Source organism: Cryptomeria japonica, chromosome 5, assembly GCF_030272615.1.
Source record: "Cryptomeria japonica chromosome 5, Sugi_1.0, whole genome shotgun sequence".
Classification (NCBI taxonomy): Eukaryota; Viridiplantae; Streptophyta; class Pinopsida; order Cupressales; family Cupressaceae; genus Cryptomeria; species Cryptomeria japonica.
In genome coordinates this window covers 362,809,734-362,825,236 of record NC_081409.1, presented here as the reverse complement: position 1 = coordinate 362,825,236, position 15,503 = coordinate 362,809,734, and positions in this window count along the sequence as shown.

The window sequence follows — 15,503 nt, the reverse complement described above, 5'->3', positions numbered from 1 at the left end:
GAAATGCCAAGTACAAAAATCAACAATCTCCATTTCTCCCCCTGGGAGTAATATGTGTTTATACCAATCTCTCCTCAAAAAGATAATGCATTTTTATACATCTCTTCCTAATGTTTTTCCATATATATCTCCCCCCTTTGACATCAAATGCCAAAGTCACAAGAAGTCAAGTTCATACAAAATACCAACCAATTCAATATACCAACTACTCCCCCTGGGAGGTAGCTTCCTCATCAAATACCGGAATAAAAGATTTGTCCATTTAATTCTGCCGGTTGATGACAATCATCAACTGTCTAAGTCTCTACCGGTGGAGGTAAGACTCTGAGCTGATCTCTGAGATACTCAAAAGTTTCCTTAGGCAAAGGTTTTGTGAAAATATCTGCAAGTTGTTCTTTAGTATTCACATAAACCAGTTTTATCTCCTTTTCTTCAACTTTTTCCCTTAGAAAATTCAGTTTGATAGAAACATGTTTTGTTTTAGAATGTAATACTGGATTCTTAGATATATCAATTGTTGTAGTGTTATCACAATATATAGCAATAGGTTCCTTGCATTTTACCTTTATGTCTTTCAACATTTGCTTAAGCCAAAGTACCTGTGTACAGTTTGTTGCTGCTGCAACATATTCTGATTCTGCTGTTGATAAAGATGTACAACTTTGTTTCTTACTTAACCAACAAACTAATCTCTTTCCAAGAAAGAATGCTCCTCCAGTGGTGCTTTTTCTATCATCCACATCTCCTGCCCAATTTGCATCTGTGTATGCATATAGATCAAAATTTTCATCTTTAGGATACCATAATCCAAGTTTTGTTGTGCCTTGTAAGTACCGGAAAATCCTTTTTAATGCTGATTCATGATTTTCCTTAGGATTACTCTGAAATCTAGAAACTATACATACTGCATTCATAATATCAGGTCTGGTTTGTGTTAAATACAGTAAACCTCCTATCATAGATTTGTATCTAGTTGGATTAATAGGTGTAGATTCATCCCTTTGAGATAATTTGTCATTTGTAGTCATAGGTGTGCTTACCGGTTTAGAGTTCTCCATCCCAAATTTCTTAAGTAGTTCTTTCAAGTACTTAGATTGACTAAAAAATATGTCTTTATCAGTCTGTAAAATCTGCAATCCTAAAAAGAATTATATTTCTCCGATCATAGACATTTCAAATTCATGTTGCATTTCAAGAGAAAATTCTTTGCATAATCCATCTTCTCCTCCAAAGATTATATCATCAACAAATACTTCCATAATCAAGATGTCATCATTAGTTACTTTGTAATATAAATTGCTATCTGCATTTCCTTTAGTAAAACCAATCTTTAAAAGATACTTTATCCAATCTTGCATACCAAGCTCTTGGAGCTTGTTTTAATCCATTTGGAGCTTTTCTTAATCTGCAAACCATATCATTGTCATCTATCAAGGAAAATCCATCATGTTGTTCAATATAGACTTCCTCTTCAAGATCTCCATTCAAGAATGCACATTTAATATCTATTTGATAAACTTTGTAATCCTTGTGAACTGCAAAGGCCAAGAATAATCTAACTGCCTCAATTCTGGCTACCGATGCAAAGGTTTCATTGTAATCAACTCCTTCTTTATGAGAATATCCCTTACACACTAGTCTTGCTTTATTTCTGACAACCTTACCATCTTCATTGAGTTTGTTTCTAAATACCCATTTGGTTCCAATTACATTTTTATTTCTAGGTCGGGGAACTAATGTCCAAGTATTATTTTTCTCAATTTGTCCTAATTCTTCCTCTATAGCTTTAATCCAAAATTTATCTTCACATGCCTCATTGATAGATAATGGTTCAATTTGAGATATAAGACATACATCTTCATTAGCCAATCTTCCTCTTGTCATGACTCCTTTAAATTTGCTTCCAATTATCTAATCTTCAGAATGATTCAGTCTTACATATCGGGGTGTCTTAGTCTGTTGTTGTTCTTCAATTACTGTGGAATCCTCTGATGATACCGGAGTAACTGGATCATCATTCTGTACCGGTGGATTTACTGTTGGTTCATTTGTCATAATTTTTGTTACCGGTTCAGAGTCTATATACCTTGAAGTTCCTCTGAATTGTTCATCAATCTTTACATTTGTACTTTCAACAATTTTCTGTAATATTTTATTAAAACATCTATAAGCTTTACTCTTAGATGAATAACCAAGAAATATTCCTTCATCACTTCTAGGATCAAACTTGCCAATATACTCATATCTTCTAATATAACATTTACTTCCAAAAATTCTGAAATACTTAAGAGTAGGAGTATTACCAAACCATACTTCATGAGGGGTCTTACCAGTTTCACCTTTGATGTGAACTTTGTTGAATGTATAGACAGCAGTGCTTACTGCCTCTCTCTAGTACACATGTGGTAGATTTGCTTCTAATAACATACTTCTTGCTGCATCCAAAATAGTTCTATTTTTCCTTTCAACAACTCCATTCTGTTGTGGTGTCCGAGGTGCTGATAACTGTCTTTTGATTCCATTTACTTCACAGAATGTATTAAAATCTCTAGATGTGAATTCTCCTCCTTGATCTGATCTTAAACATTTAATTTTCTTACCGGTTTCATTTTCAACCATTGCTTTGAATAGCTTGAACTTCCCAATTGCTTCTGATTTTTCTCTGAGAAAAGCAACCCAACACATTCTAGAATAATCATCAATAATTAGCATGAAATATCTATCACCTTGTAAGCTTTTAGTTCTAGCTGGACCACATAAATCAGTGTGAATTAAATCAAGAGCATTATTGGATTTTTCTGGAATGCTTTTAAAAGTAGCTCTAACCTGTTTTCCAAATTGACATTCCTTGCAAATTGTATTATGAGGTTTCACAATTTTAGGTAGATCTCTAACTGCCTTAGAAGTACTGATTTTTACCATGCAATCAAAATTTACATGACATAGTCTTTTATGCCATAGCCAACTTTCATCTATATGTGCAATTAAGCATGCCTTTTCACTATTATTCAAATGAAAGATATTACCTCTAGTCTGATTACCGGTTGCAATTTCCAAACCAGTTCTATTCATGATTTTGCATTTTCCATTTTTAAATTGTAACTGAAAACCTTTCTCAACTAATTGACCAACACTTAAAAGATTATGTTTTAATCCTTCAACATAGTTGGCATTGTCAGTGTTATGTTTACCATCAAGAGATATTGAATCCTTACCTTTGATTGAACAAGCTTTGTCATCTCCGAATCTTACTAAACCTCCATTGTATTCTTGAAAGTTCAAGAATTTACCTTTGTCTCCAGTCATGTGATGTGAGCATCCTGAGTCAATAATCCATTCATCCTTTGATTCAACTTTAGCTGCTAGGGCTTGTTCTACTGGTTGAGAAATAGGTACCGGTTGATCTTCTGTTATAGCAACAAAGACCCATCCCTTGTCTACTGGATCCTCATCAGAATCATCAGTTACACCTTCATCAACAATCTAACAAGATTTATCTTTGTTTTTCTTAAATCTGTATCTCTGATATTTAGGATTAGGTTTGTATGTCCTTCTAGCTTCTTCTCTTAGTCTAGCAAGTCTATCAGGGCATCTTGAAGCCATATGACCAATCTTATTGCAGTTGAAACATTTAAAGGGTGCTTTACCTTCATACTTACTTCCAATGGGACCTTTTGGCATTTTTCTTGCAAATAGTGCTTCAAGTTCTTCAAGCTCTTCATTCTCCTTCCTGGTTTCTTCAAGTTCTCTTGCATAAAAGGCTCTCCAGTCTGATTTTTTGAAGGATGGAGCAGATGATGTTGATGCTTTGAAGGCCAAATCAGTTTTTATAGTAGCAACAAGTCCAAATTCCTCAATTTCAAAAGCTGAAAGTTTTCCAATCAATGTATCCCTAGTTACTAATGTATTAGGCATTGTTCTCAACTCATTAATAGCAGTAACCTTCATTTTATATGCCGGTGGCAAACCTCTTAAGATTTTTGAAACAATCGCATCTTCACTCAAGGTTCCTCCACAACATTTGATACCCAAAACAATTTCATTTACTCTTTCCATAAAAGTAGAAATCCTTTCATCTTCTTCCATTTTCAGATGTTCATACCTGACTCGGAAGCTTTCAAGTTTTGCAATTTTGACTGTGGAATCCCCTTCATTCAGTGTTTCAAAATGATCCCAAATAGCTTTTGCAGTGGATCTATCTGATAATCCCATGATTTGTTGATCTGATAATGCGCTCAAAAGTGCTTCTCTTGCTTTGCAATCATTTTCTTCATCTTTAGCTAAAGTAATGGGAGCAGTCTGACTAGCTACAACAGCAGTATAACCATTCTTAGTAACTTCCCAGATGTCTTTACCAATGCAATTCAGATGTGTCTCCATTCTGATTTTCCATATCCCATAGTTGGTTCCATCAAGTTTAGGACTATCCTTTCTGAAATAATTAGTAGACATTGGATCTCCTCAAGTTGTTAAACTTCTGCAAAAAGAGGATAAAGCTCTGATACCAATTGTAGGTCCCGGAGACAACTGAGGGGGGGGGGGGGGGTGGGGTGAATTAGTTGTCAAATAAATTCAAATAAAAAACTTATTAACCAACTTAATGCTTAATACCGGTAAGATAGTTAAGTATGCCGGTAAATAGTGTTAATAGAAAATTGCAGTGCCGGTAAGAATTAATGCATGAAACATAAGCACAAAGTCATCCACAACACATGACACCAATATTTGTACGTGGAAACCCTATAAGGGGAAAAACCATGGTGGGAAACCTTACCCACAATCAGATGATACTACTGCAGATAGTAAGTGTACAAAGAGGGGTCTGCACATGCAGAAAGGCCAACAGCCTAGAGCTCATTGCTCAATCACAAATGGAAGTCACACTGACTACAATTGGATGGTTAAATCCAATTAGAATGTACTGCACAAAATAGCATCTTCATATGCTGGATTCAGTACCGGTGTAATGATGATATGCTTCTACAAAAACCTAACTTCACCTTCAAATGATTTCTTCATGTATATCCCTGCTTGATCTCACATATACCTTCCTTAAATCTTTTTTGCATTCCACACTTGATCTTACATTTATACCATACCCTAAGACCAATTTTAGTAGGTCGGCTCTACAAGATATTACAATAAAAATATTTTACAAATAATACAATATCCGATGCAATAACCGATTGAACATGTTGGCTTAATGCATTTACAACAATAATAAATCATCTCCATAGCATGCCATGCTGATCTGGAAAAGATAAACCTGCCGGTGTAACCCTAGATAACCTGGACTTATTTGCCGGTAAAAGCAAATATGCAAATAAGAATATACCAATGATTATTACTTCAAAGTAAAGTGTCCACACGATGTCTTCGACATTACCAAGTGTCTTCCATGTCAATGCAGGTACCGATTAACATTATATCCTGTCGGTTAACCATATACCAGTAACTGTTTGCATAGTTTATTGTTTGCTGGTGAATGTTGCTGGATCTCCAAAGTAGGTATATTTAGCAGGTGTTGACATCAATGACAAAACCATACCAAAATACCAACAGTAAACAGGCACCTTGGTAAAAAAAATGAATCTCTGCCAAGCAGGTGAAAACCTGGCAAACATTCGCCTCTTGTACTCAAGCGCTCCATCTATCAATGCAACGTTGGCATTTCTTGCTTTCCAGCATCTTTGATTTCGCTTGTACATATATTTCAATCACTTTTGTGACATCCTAGTTCGTTGGAACCCTCATGGCTTGAAACTGATTAATGTCCTAGTCTTAGGTTAATCAACATAGCACATTACATGTCCTAAGTAGTGTCAACCAAGTCAACTTTACGTCAGTGAAACTTGGTCGTCCACTCCGAGTCAGTCACCTGTCTCCTGACTACTGAAGAGTTTTATCACTGAGTACACAAGCAAAATAACATTACTGAAAACAATCACTAAACAGTTTGAGATATGAATGAAATTTTTCTTTGTGTGTTGTCTTTTATATTGGTTTTTGATTATTATCCCTCTGAGTAACTTGAAGAAGTCTATCTTGACTAAGAGGAGCAAGGATTGGGGGCATAATATTTTCCTTGTTTTCTCCTTGTAGGAATGATTTTGATGATCTGGAAACATCTAATCACCTGAGACTCTATGATAAGAGCCTTCACATCAAGGTGAAATCGCCACACATACCTCGACTCCTCTTATTTGTATGCTACAGGGAGGTTCACATCATTTCTTTGTTTGTTTTGAGAGAATTTCTTTATCATGCAATCCGGGTCCCTGCGAAATCTGTCCAAGGATATGAACGAAACAAAAGGGTCATTGCGGACAAGATAATTAATATTGCACATGAAAAGAAAGGAACTCTAATCTGCCTGCTATGTTTGTTAACGCTCAGTGATGAAACTTAAGCATTTCAAATCCAGTGACTAGGTTTAGGTTGCATCTCATTTTTCATTTCATTCTGCATTTTGTGAATTTAGAGTGATTTCGGTATGATAACAATGATCTCTTTATCTTCTGAATGAGAGTTGGAAGCATCATCATTTCTAAGCCAAGTGGTCTCTTTTTCATCATTTCTCTGATCGAGTACTTGTATATTGAGATGTTAGCTGCGTACATAAGCATCTTATATAGATTCATACATTCATTTGCATTCATATTATTGCATAGAAAAATAAGCAAATTTGCATTACTCATTACTCATTTTCATCATTTATTTGCATATGAAAATAAACAAAAACAACATCCATATTCATTTGCATTACATACATCCATACAAAAAAGATATGCATACATATAGAATAAAGCATATAGAACAACATCTCATAATCAGTCAACACAAGTACGATTAAATCAAATCAAGAGCTCATAAATTGGCTATCCTGAGTCAATTTTTGAGATCGAAATTGAAATCTAACGTCAATTCTCTCATCAAAATTTCACGACGTTGACCACTTAGCACTTTCATCCTCAAGTCAATTTTTTGAATCATTTTGCGCTCAATGCTAAATCTCAATTTAATTCTCAAATCAACTCTAATTTTAATCATCAACACTCATTCTTTGTGCTGAAATAAATTATCATCGCTAAAAATTGTCTAAAATTGTGTACCCTCGCTATCTGTCGATTTCACTCCCGAGGGGTATACTCGTGACCTCATGACCTCACATCTTCAAAGTTGAGAAATTTTTTCAAATCTTCATCAAAAGGTGAGCAAAAAATATTTTTCAACTAAAGAAAATCAAATTAATTCTTATTGCTAAGGGCCATCTCAGCTTCATCACTTCATATCAAGTTAAGATCTCTCGATCATTTGAATCGAATCAATTGCTAGGGGCATATCAGTTTCATCACTTCAAATCAAGCTAATATTTGCCTTCATCTGAATTAGTCTCTTAACGCTAATCAGTTTCATCGCTTTTCATCAAGCTGATTATTCGTTTAAACTCAATCAAAAGTTTAAAGAGTATCTTTGATCACACGCTCAATCTAAGAAGGTGTTCAGTTTCATCGCTTCAAATCAAGCTAGATAGTTTATCTTCGCTCATCGTGTCTTGATCCATCAAGTTCAAGACCAATTTTATCTTCGCTCACTGTGTCTAGTTCAATCAAGTTCTAGATCAGTAAGATTCTCTTCTTGATCAATCAAGTTCAAGTTCGGTATCTTTGCTCTCTATCGGTCCTAGTTCAATCAAGTTCAGGATCGGTATCACTTTAATCAATTCTGTTCAACTTCATCACTTCAAATCAAGCTAAACACCTCACTCTTCATCTGGTTCGTGACCAATCAAGTTCAGAACTGGTATCTCCTAGATATCAATTATTCTTTGAACCAATGCGCTACTTGCACATTAATTCAAAGAGGGGCAAATGTAACACCCTAAAAATGGTCATCTAAACCATGGGCCCCTAATCTTGACAACATCACCAAGGTCCTAACCAAAGGCAATTAAATCAATCTTGAGCACATTATTAATTCTTTAATCATCAAATGTCACATGGCAAATTAATAACTCAATATTAATTAAATATTTATTTATTTAATTAAATCATTCCAAGAATATCATTTTGATCAATTATCCTATTTAATTTATTAAATATCCTAGCATATTTAATTAATTTATAAATTTTCCATTTAATCATAAAAAAGGAATTAATTTATCACAAAAGAGGAATCAATCACAAAGCAAGAGTTAAATTAAAAATAAAATAAAAGAATTGAATTGAAAGAGAAATCAAACTTGAGATATTATTTCTTTCTTCTAAATTGAGAACTTAAAATCAGAAAAGCAATTAATTGAATTATTAATCATTCTCTAAAATTGGAACTCAAAGCTTTTGAGAAAAGAAGTTCAGTTGCATTGAAAAGACTCTTTTCCTGAATAAATCAAAGAATTACCTATTTTTATCTCAAGTGCATGGAATTAATTGAATTAGATCTCTAATGCAAACTCGAACTTATAATCTAAATGCATTTCAATTAAACTATAATTGGAATCTATCTCAAGGTTAACTGAATCTGATTTCTCAATTATTTCAATTATCCTAAATTGTGCTTTTTCTTGATCTCTCTTGTGATTCTCTATAAATTCAACCTTCATCTCTCATTCAAAACACCCTAGAGATTTATTATTATACATTTTTTGCTCTGGAGTCATTGAATATATTGTGCTCACTTTTTGAGATTATTGCATCTTAGTTTAATTTCTTTTTGCATATTTCATGATTGCTTGAATCCATATAGCTTACTATTCATCCATCTAGCATAATCTTGCGTCCATTTAGCTTAATCTCATGCTCATATAGATTAAATCGTTCGTCTTGGTGTAGTCTAGTCACCGGTATTGCTTATACAAATATGAGAGCAATCTTTTACTCGCATATTTTAGATGGCAATTGGTTGATTTGTTATGGTTTTATTATTCATGCTTATATCTGTCTAACCATACATGTAATGACTTAATTGAAGTGTTGTGTCTTGCAGATTACAAACTTATTCCACTTTTTCACACACACAAAGTGTAGCAGTGGAAAATTTCTCACAAAATAATAAATGGAAATGGGTCTTTGATATAAGAGAGTCCATGAATAATTAATGACCATGGATGGAGTCTTCAACCTTGGGATATCTATAAAATAAGATAGAATCCACTCTTGCAGCTCAATATCTCAAGATATAGTGGTTTGAGAAATTGATCATTTACAACATTTTCGTGCTTAAAAACATGCCATTACAATCATCATCAAGGTGTTAGGGTTAGGATTTTCATCATGCAAGGCATCAAAAAAGGACATGTTGGGAATCAACCTCCTGATTTTGAGATAACACCTTGTGAGAATGGGAGGATTGATAAAGAGGAAACCCCAAGGGCCATGTGGTGAAGAGAATAAATGAAGAAAGGAAGTAAATAAAAAAGATTCATGATTTGGTCGAAAGTATTGAATGAAAAAAATGAGAGGCAAACGATAGAGATCATGGTATGAGTTTCTCTGTGACCCTCACCATAAAGGTAAGGGTTATGGAGAATTATTCGCCCAATATTATTGAATACATGCTTTAGAAGAAATTACAAGATAAGTGAGGATTGGGCTTCAGGGCTTTGAGATTCAACTTTTTGAGCATGGGAAAAGGGGAAGGAAGGAACCTTGAGGGTCAAGGGTGAAGGAGGTGAAAATGGTGGGAGGATACCCTTAAAAGAGATGACAATGGGAGTTAGAGGGGATAAATGATTAGTGGTTAAGGTTTCTTTTTAAACTCGATTATTGAGTACCTTAAACAAATTAAAGGTGAGAAAGGGAATATTGTGTATTGGGCTTTGAACCTTCCCCTCAACTCCTTACCAAAAGGTAAGGGTTATGAGGGAAAGTTGAGGGTCGATGATCAGTTGGACACAAGAACTTAGGAAATTTGGGGTGTCGAAGTTCAAGGGTCACAAGGATGAAGGAAATGGAAGGATGAAATGTGAATATCATAAACCTAAGGCCTGATAAAATCAAAACACAACCATTTTTTGAGGTTTTTAATTGGAAAAGGGGATGAGTCCGAAGACCGATGACCTAAGGAATGTCAATGTGTAGGTAACTAAAACTCCAAAAACTTGAAGAATCAATACAACAAAATTTAAGGGACTTTGCAACTAGATTTTTTGGCCAAGGTTGGAACAAAAAGCAAGGCGATCCATTTAGGATCTCTTGGATGGAACATAACTGTTGGACCACAGGGGCATGAAAAATATATACAAGCACCTAAAATCATATGAAAGAAATACAACTTATAACACATAGATCTAGGTTTCTAAAGTTTTAGAGACAAGACATTATTTAGGGATCTCTCAAAATGCTCATTTTATTAAAAAAGGTTCATTTTCTAGGTTACATAATTTTTCTTATGGGATCATAATTTATCCAAGAAAATGAATACTATTTTTATTGGATGAAATTTGGAACTAGGGTTTCAATTAAGATAATAAAACCACTAACAAGCCAAATCAGCCAACACATTAAAAGAGGGGTGAACCTTATAGATCTAGCCACAATCCAAACAAGGAAAGAGATAAAATTATAATTAGATTAACTTGTTGTTAATAGTTATTCTCTTTCTTAGTTGAATTTGGAAGGTAATTGTGAAATTAGGGTAAAACCATGAATAATTGAAGTAAATTATTGAAAACAAACTGTTACAGATATCCCACAAAGCCACAAACTAAGATCGAGGCAAAAGTAAATGTTTAGAACCCATTCCCAAAAGTTCGACCTAATTTTCAAGACTAGGAAGTACACATTCACCTCGGTCCTTCCAATTTCACTCCATCAAAAGTTGAACCTGTTCATTGTTGTCGCCTTTGTTAGAATCCTAGAGTACAACTCCTAAATCTATTTCCAGCATACAAAAAGAGAGAGAAAGATTTTGTGGGTAGGGGTTTACCTTAGGTCAAACCTCGGTTTAGGAATTAACCTTGAAATTGAAATAGGAATTGAAATGGAAATTACTACAAAATGCTTTCCTTTTGAGGGAAAGGCTAGATCTGAAGTAAAAATGCATGTGATTGAAATATACTTTGACGAAGTTTTGTTTGATCATCATGCAAGGGTTTTAGGATGTCTTGTGGAATATCTTCAAAGAAGGTTAATCATGGATGCCATCTTGAATCCATGAAATTAACTTTTTCTCTAATAATTGATGAATGTTTGATTTCTTTCTCACTTGAATTTACTAGTGTAATTTGCATCTTGATTGAGGATAGGTTTTAAATGAGAGGGATATACCTCATTTTATACTTGACTAGAAATTTAATTAAATTTTTGGAGTAGGCCAACATGGGATCAGATTTCCCTCTCATTTGAGATGATTGTTGTGGGGATAAAAATTGAGCCCTAATTGAGAGGAATAGGGTGTGAGGTAGCCTGGTCCTGTCAATTAGGACTTGAGCTTGGAAAAAATGTAGATAAGAAGATGAAAATGTAGGATTGTGGATGGTGTGAGGAGAATTAGAACATGCATCAAGATTCAAAAGGTGAAGCACCAATGTGAGGTCTAGGCGAGGGCAAAAGTCTATGCGAATACAATTTATGATGCTACATTTAGCCCCCACTTTAGTGAGAGAACGAGACTAAGCATGCTCACAGTAAAGTGCATAGTCACATTGAAAAACTTTCACCAAGATATCAAAGAGACAAGACACACCAAGCCCATATGGAGTTTAGGATCTTACTACTCAAATTTCAAGGTATAAGGGGGAACGCGTAAAAGGAAAAGAGAGAGAGAGAGAGAGAGAGAGAGAGAGAGAGAGAGAGAGAGAGAGAGAGAGAGAGAGAGAGAGAGAGAGAGCATGACTGTATTGGCCTAGTAAGATTTTATTACCATGAGTCATGAAAAATAAAAATACCAAATAAGAAAGCAAAAGGCTCAGTTTTCAAATTAACTTTAGTATCAAAAACATGTCATGGTGTGTGCATAAAGTGTAATATTGAGCGAAGTGTATGCCCCCACATTAAAGTGATTGCGTACGCCTTATTGAGAGAAATTGCTTTAAGGTAGCATGCATCCAAAAGACAAGCACATTACCACAATGAGATGCCCCCGAGAAAGGACAAATCAAAGGACAATGGTCACAAAACATAAAAGAAAAGACATATAAGGGATCAACTAACTTGGGTCAATATGCTCTTATGACATATAATGTCTATCAAGAATATTTGTATTGAATTGACCTCATCCCCCAAAGGTAGTGGAACTATGAACACAATCGAAGAAGAGCACAAGAGATAAAAAAAAAGTGTCTTTTTGAGTCAACATGGAAGAGACCAAAAAGAGATCTCAATGCTTTACATCGTCCTCAAGTAAACAACACAAGGCACGTAGTTACAACATGTAGAAGAACTGAGATAGAAATAGAATAATGTCTCAACAGACTCAAGCTCTTTATTACTTTGCACCAACAAATTAACAAGGGTTATCCAAAGAGAACCCAACATAACACAAAAACATATCAAGCAACACATCATGAGGGAAGCGCATTACGAACAAGGAAACACACAAAAGAGGATCTTTGACATGAATGAAGCTAGCCAACAAATTCATCTACCTCCATATGTTATTGAACATCATTTAGGGATGGTGGAAAAGATGGAAGAGGAGCCACTTCAAGCACAATAGATGGAGCTATTGTGAGTTCCAAACAAGGACCATGCTCTAATGATGAGTCACTTTGTCTATCACTAGGAGCTAGGGCTAATGCTTTTGAAAAATGTGCAGATAACTCATGATTAATCTCAACAAGCTCATACATATCATCAGAATCGTTTGAATCAACATTGTTAGCATGAACAACATTATTATTATCCATGTCATCATCTAGATTAATAAAAATATAATCTCTAACACAAAAAGAAGTTGAACCATCATTTTCAAGCATTTTAATTTAGGCAATTTGATGTGAACTTCCTCCCTAGAATTAGGTGAAGGTTGGACAAATGGGACCAAGTCAACATTTGGTGTCTTCTAGGAGGAAATGGTTTGGGATGCAATCTCATTAGACTTAGCATGATGTAATCGTCAACATTTTCTTGCACAATGATTCCTTTTAGTTTTAGTCGAGACATACAAAGGTTTAGGATCAATGGACATATGCTTATTTTCTTCCCTTGTAGTGGGAGGAATGAAAGAAACCTAAACAGGTTGAGAAGACTTGATACCAAACACTTTCCATTATAAGAAGGAGGAGGCGAGACTGGGGCATATATAGGGGGAGTAGAAGGAGTAGGAAGAATACTAGGTCCATTATGAGGAGGAGGAATATCCGTGGGTGTAGGGTCTTTAGGTTTACTTGAGGACATGATCATCTCATTTTTCCATTTTTGATAAGATAAGAAAAGGATGTCGTTTCTAGGCTCAAGAGGTTCAATATGTTTAGGTCAAAAGTAATCAAGGGTAATATTTCCACACTTCTCAATGGGTTGGTAAAGGCTATACTTTATTGTTATGATAGTGCCATTGTGAGATAATTTCAAACATTTGTGGATTTTAGAAGAGATAGCTTTCATGGAAGAGAGACAAGGATGTACCATCTTCACACAAAATTGATTTGATGTATGAATATTAGCAAAAGTGACATCTAAGGACTTAGTACCAACCTCAATAGGAAGGGTGATGAAAGCAATATTAGGACAGGAGAAACCATCGTACACCTTAGCCATAAAATCAGATTTATCATATGTTACTTGATGCAATTGTTGAATATAAATATTTTCTTTAGTGATCATATTCACCATACACACTGGATCAATGAGCACCCCTCATGAGAGTTTGTCTTTGCTTTTCGTACTGATATATAATGGGCCATCAGGTGCAACAATAGTATCACTAGGATCAAAAGTAATTCACAAGTCTTTTGGTGGCATAGGTATGTCAACAAGGTTCACAAAATTATTAGATTCCATAACAAGGTTGTTAGGAGAAAAATCAAGAGACTCAAACTCAACAACATTGGTAGAATGAGAAGGCAAAAAAATGGTAAATATTTGTAGGTTTTGACTAGGAGAATCTATGGATTTATTCCCTTTGTCATTGATACCAACTACAGATAAAGTATTGTTATCAATGAATTTTTGGATTTTATTTATCAACTTGTAACACTTTTTAGTATCATGGCCAGGTTGACAGTGATATTGACAAAAAGCTTTAGGATCATAGTAAGGTGGAAATGGTTTAGAATTGTCAATTGGCTTGATGGGAGGAAGTTAAAATAGATTAACATTCATTAACTTCAATATTTTACTATGCAAAGACTCAAAAAGAGGAGTTAATTATTTTCTAGCGTTTTTGGATGAAGGGGCCAAACTTGATGTCATGACTGCTACTTGAGTGTTGATGTCATCATTTATTTTGATGAAACCTTTATGGGGTTTGAACTTCATAAACGATTGTTCAACACTCTAATTCTTATCAACTAAATCAATTGAAGAGGATGATTTAAATTGAATCACTTGATAATTATGAAGTATTGCACACAATTGCATAAAAGAAGTAAAATCATAAAATGGAAGCTTATCTTTAATTTTTTTTTTTTGTAAATTAACAATGAAATTTTTTCGAACATCATGATTAGGCACTTGATAAGCAATTCGAGAATGCAAATGTTTATATCTACCAATAAAATAACTCACTTTTTCTTTAACTCCTTGTTTACAATGAATCAAATCAGTCAAATTATTCTTGAGACCAATGTTACTTTGAAATTGTTGAATAAAAACATTAGCCAATTGTTGAAATGAAGTAATAGAATAAGGAGACAAAGGACAATAACATTGAAATGATTTATCTCTAAAGGTTATAGTGGAAATTTAGCCATATTTCTTTGGTCATGAGAAAAATCACTACATGAAGTTTGAAATGTCTTCACATTAGCCAAAGGCCACCTTTTCCATTATACAATTCCAATTAAGGGACTTCCACATGTTCAGGAGGAACCACATAGACAATGTCATCGGATAGTGGGCTCACTAAATCAAATGTGGGAACATTGAACTTGGATTGAGTTATGGAAGCCGATTGATGTTGTAAGGATGTAACAATTTGGGCTAGGCTATTAAAGGTTGCTTTGGTGGATGGATTGAAATTGGACATATTGGATTATGATGGAGTAACATTGTGTAAGTAGGAGGAGGGGGAACATTATAGTATGTTGGTATGGGAGATGGTTGTGACACAAATGGAAGACTCATGAAAGAAGTAATGTAAGAATATCAATTAATAGTATTGTGCCCCATGACTAACATGTAGTAGTGCGCCCCATAACTCATGAAAGAAGTAATGTAAGAATATCGATTATTACCAGGACGGAGCCAACTGGTGATGGTAAAGGTGATGTTGGGGATCTGTCAACTCACATTGGCCCGAGTGAAGGCTCGCACGTTCTGAGTAGATCTCCGGCCTTCGATATCTATAGGATCTTAAGGGATAATGATCATGTTGATTATTATGACCGTTTAATTCAAGTCCGA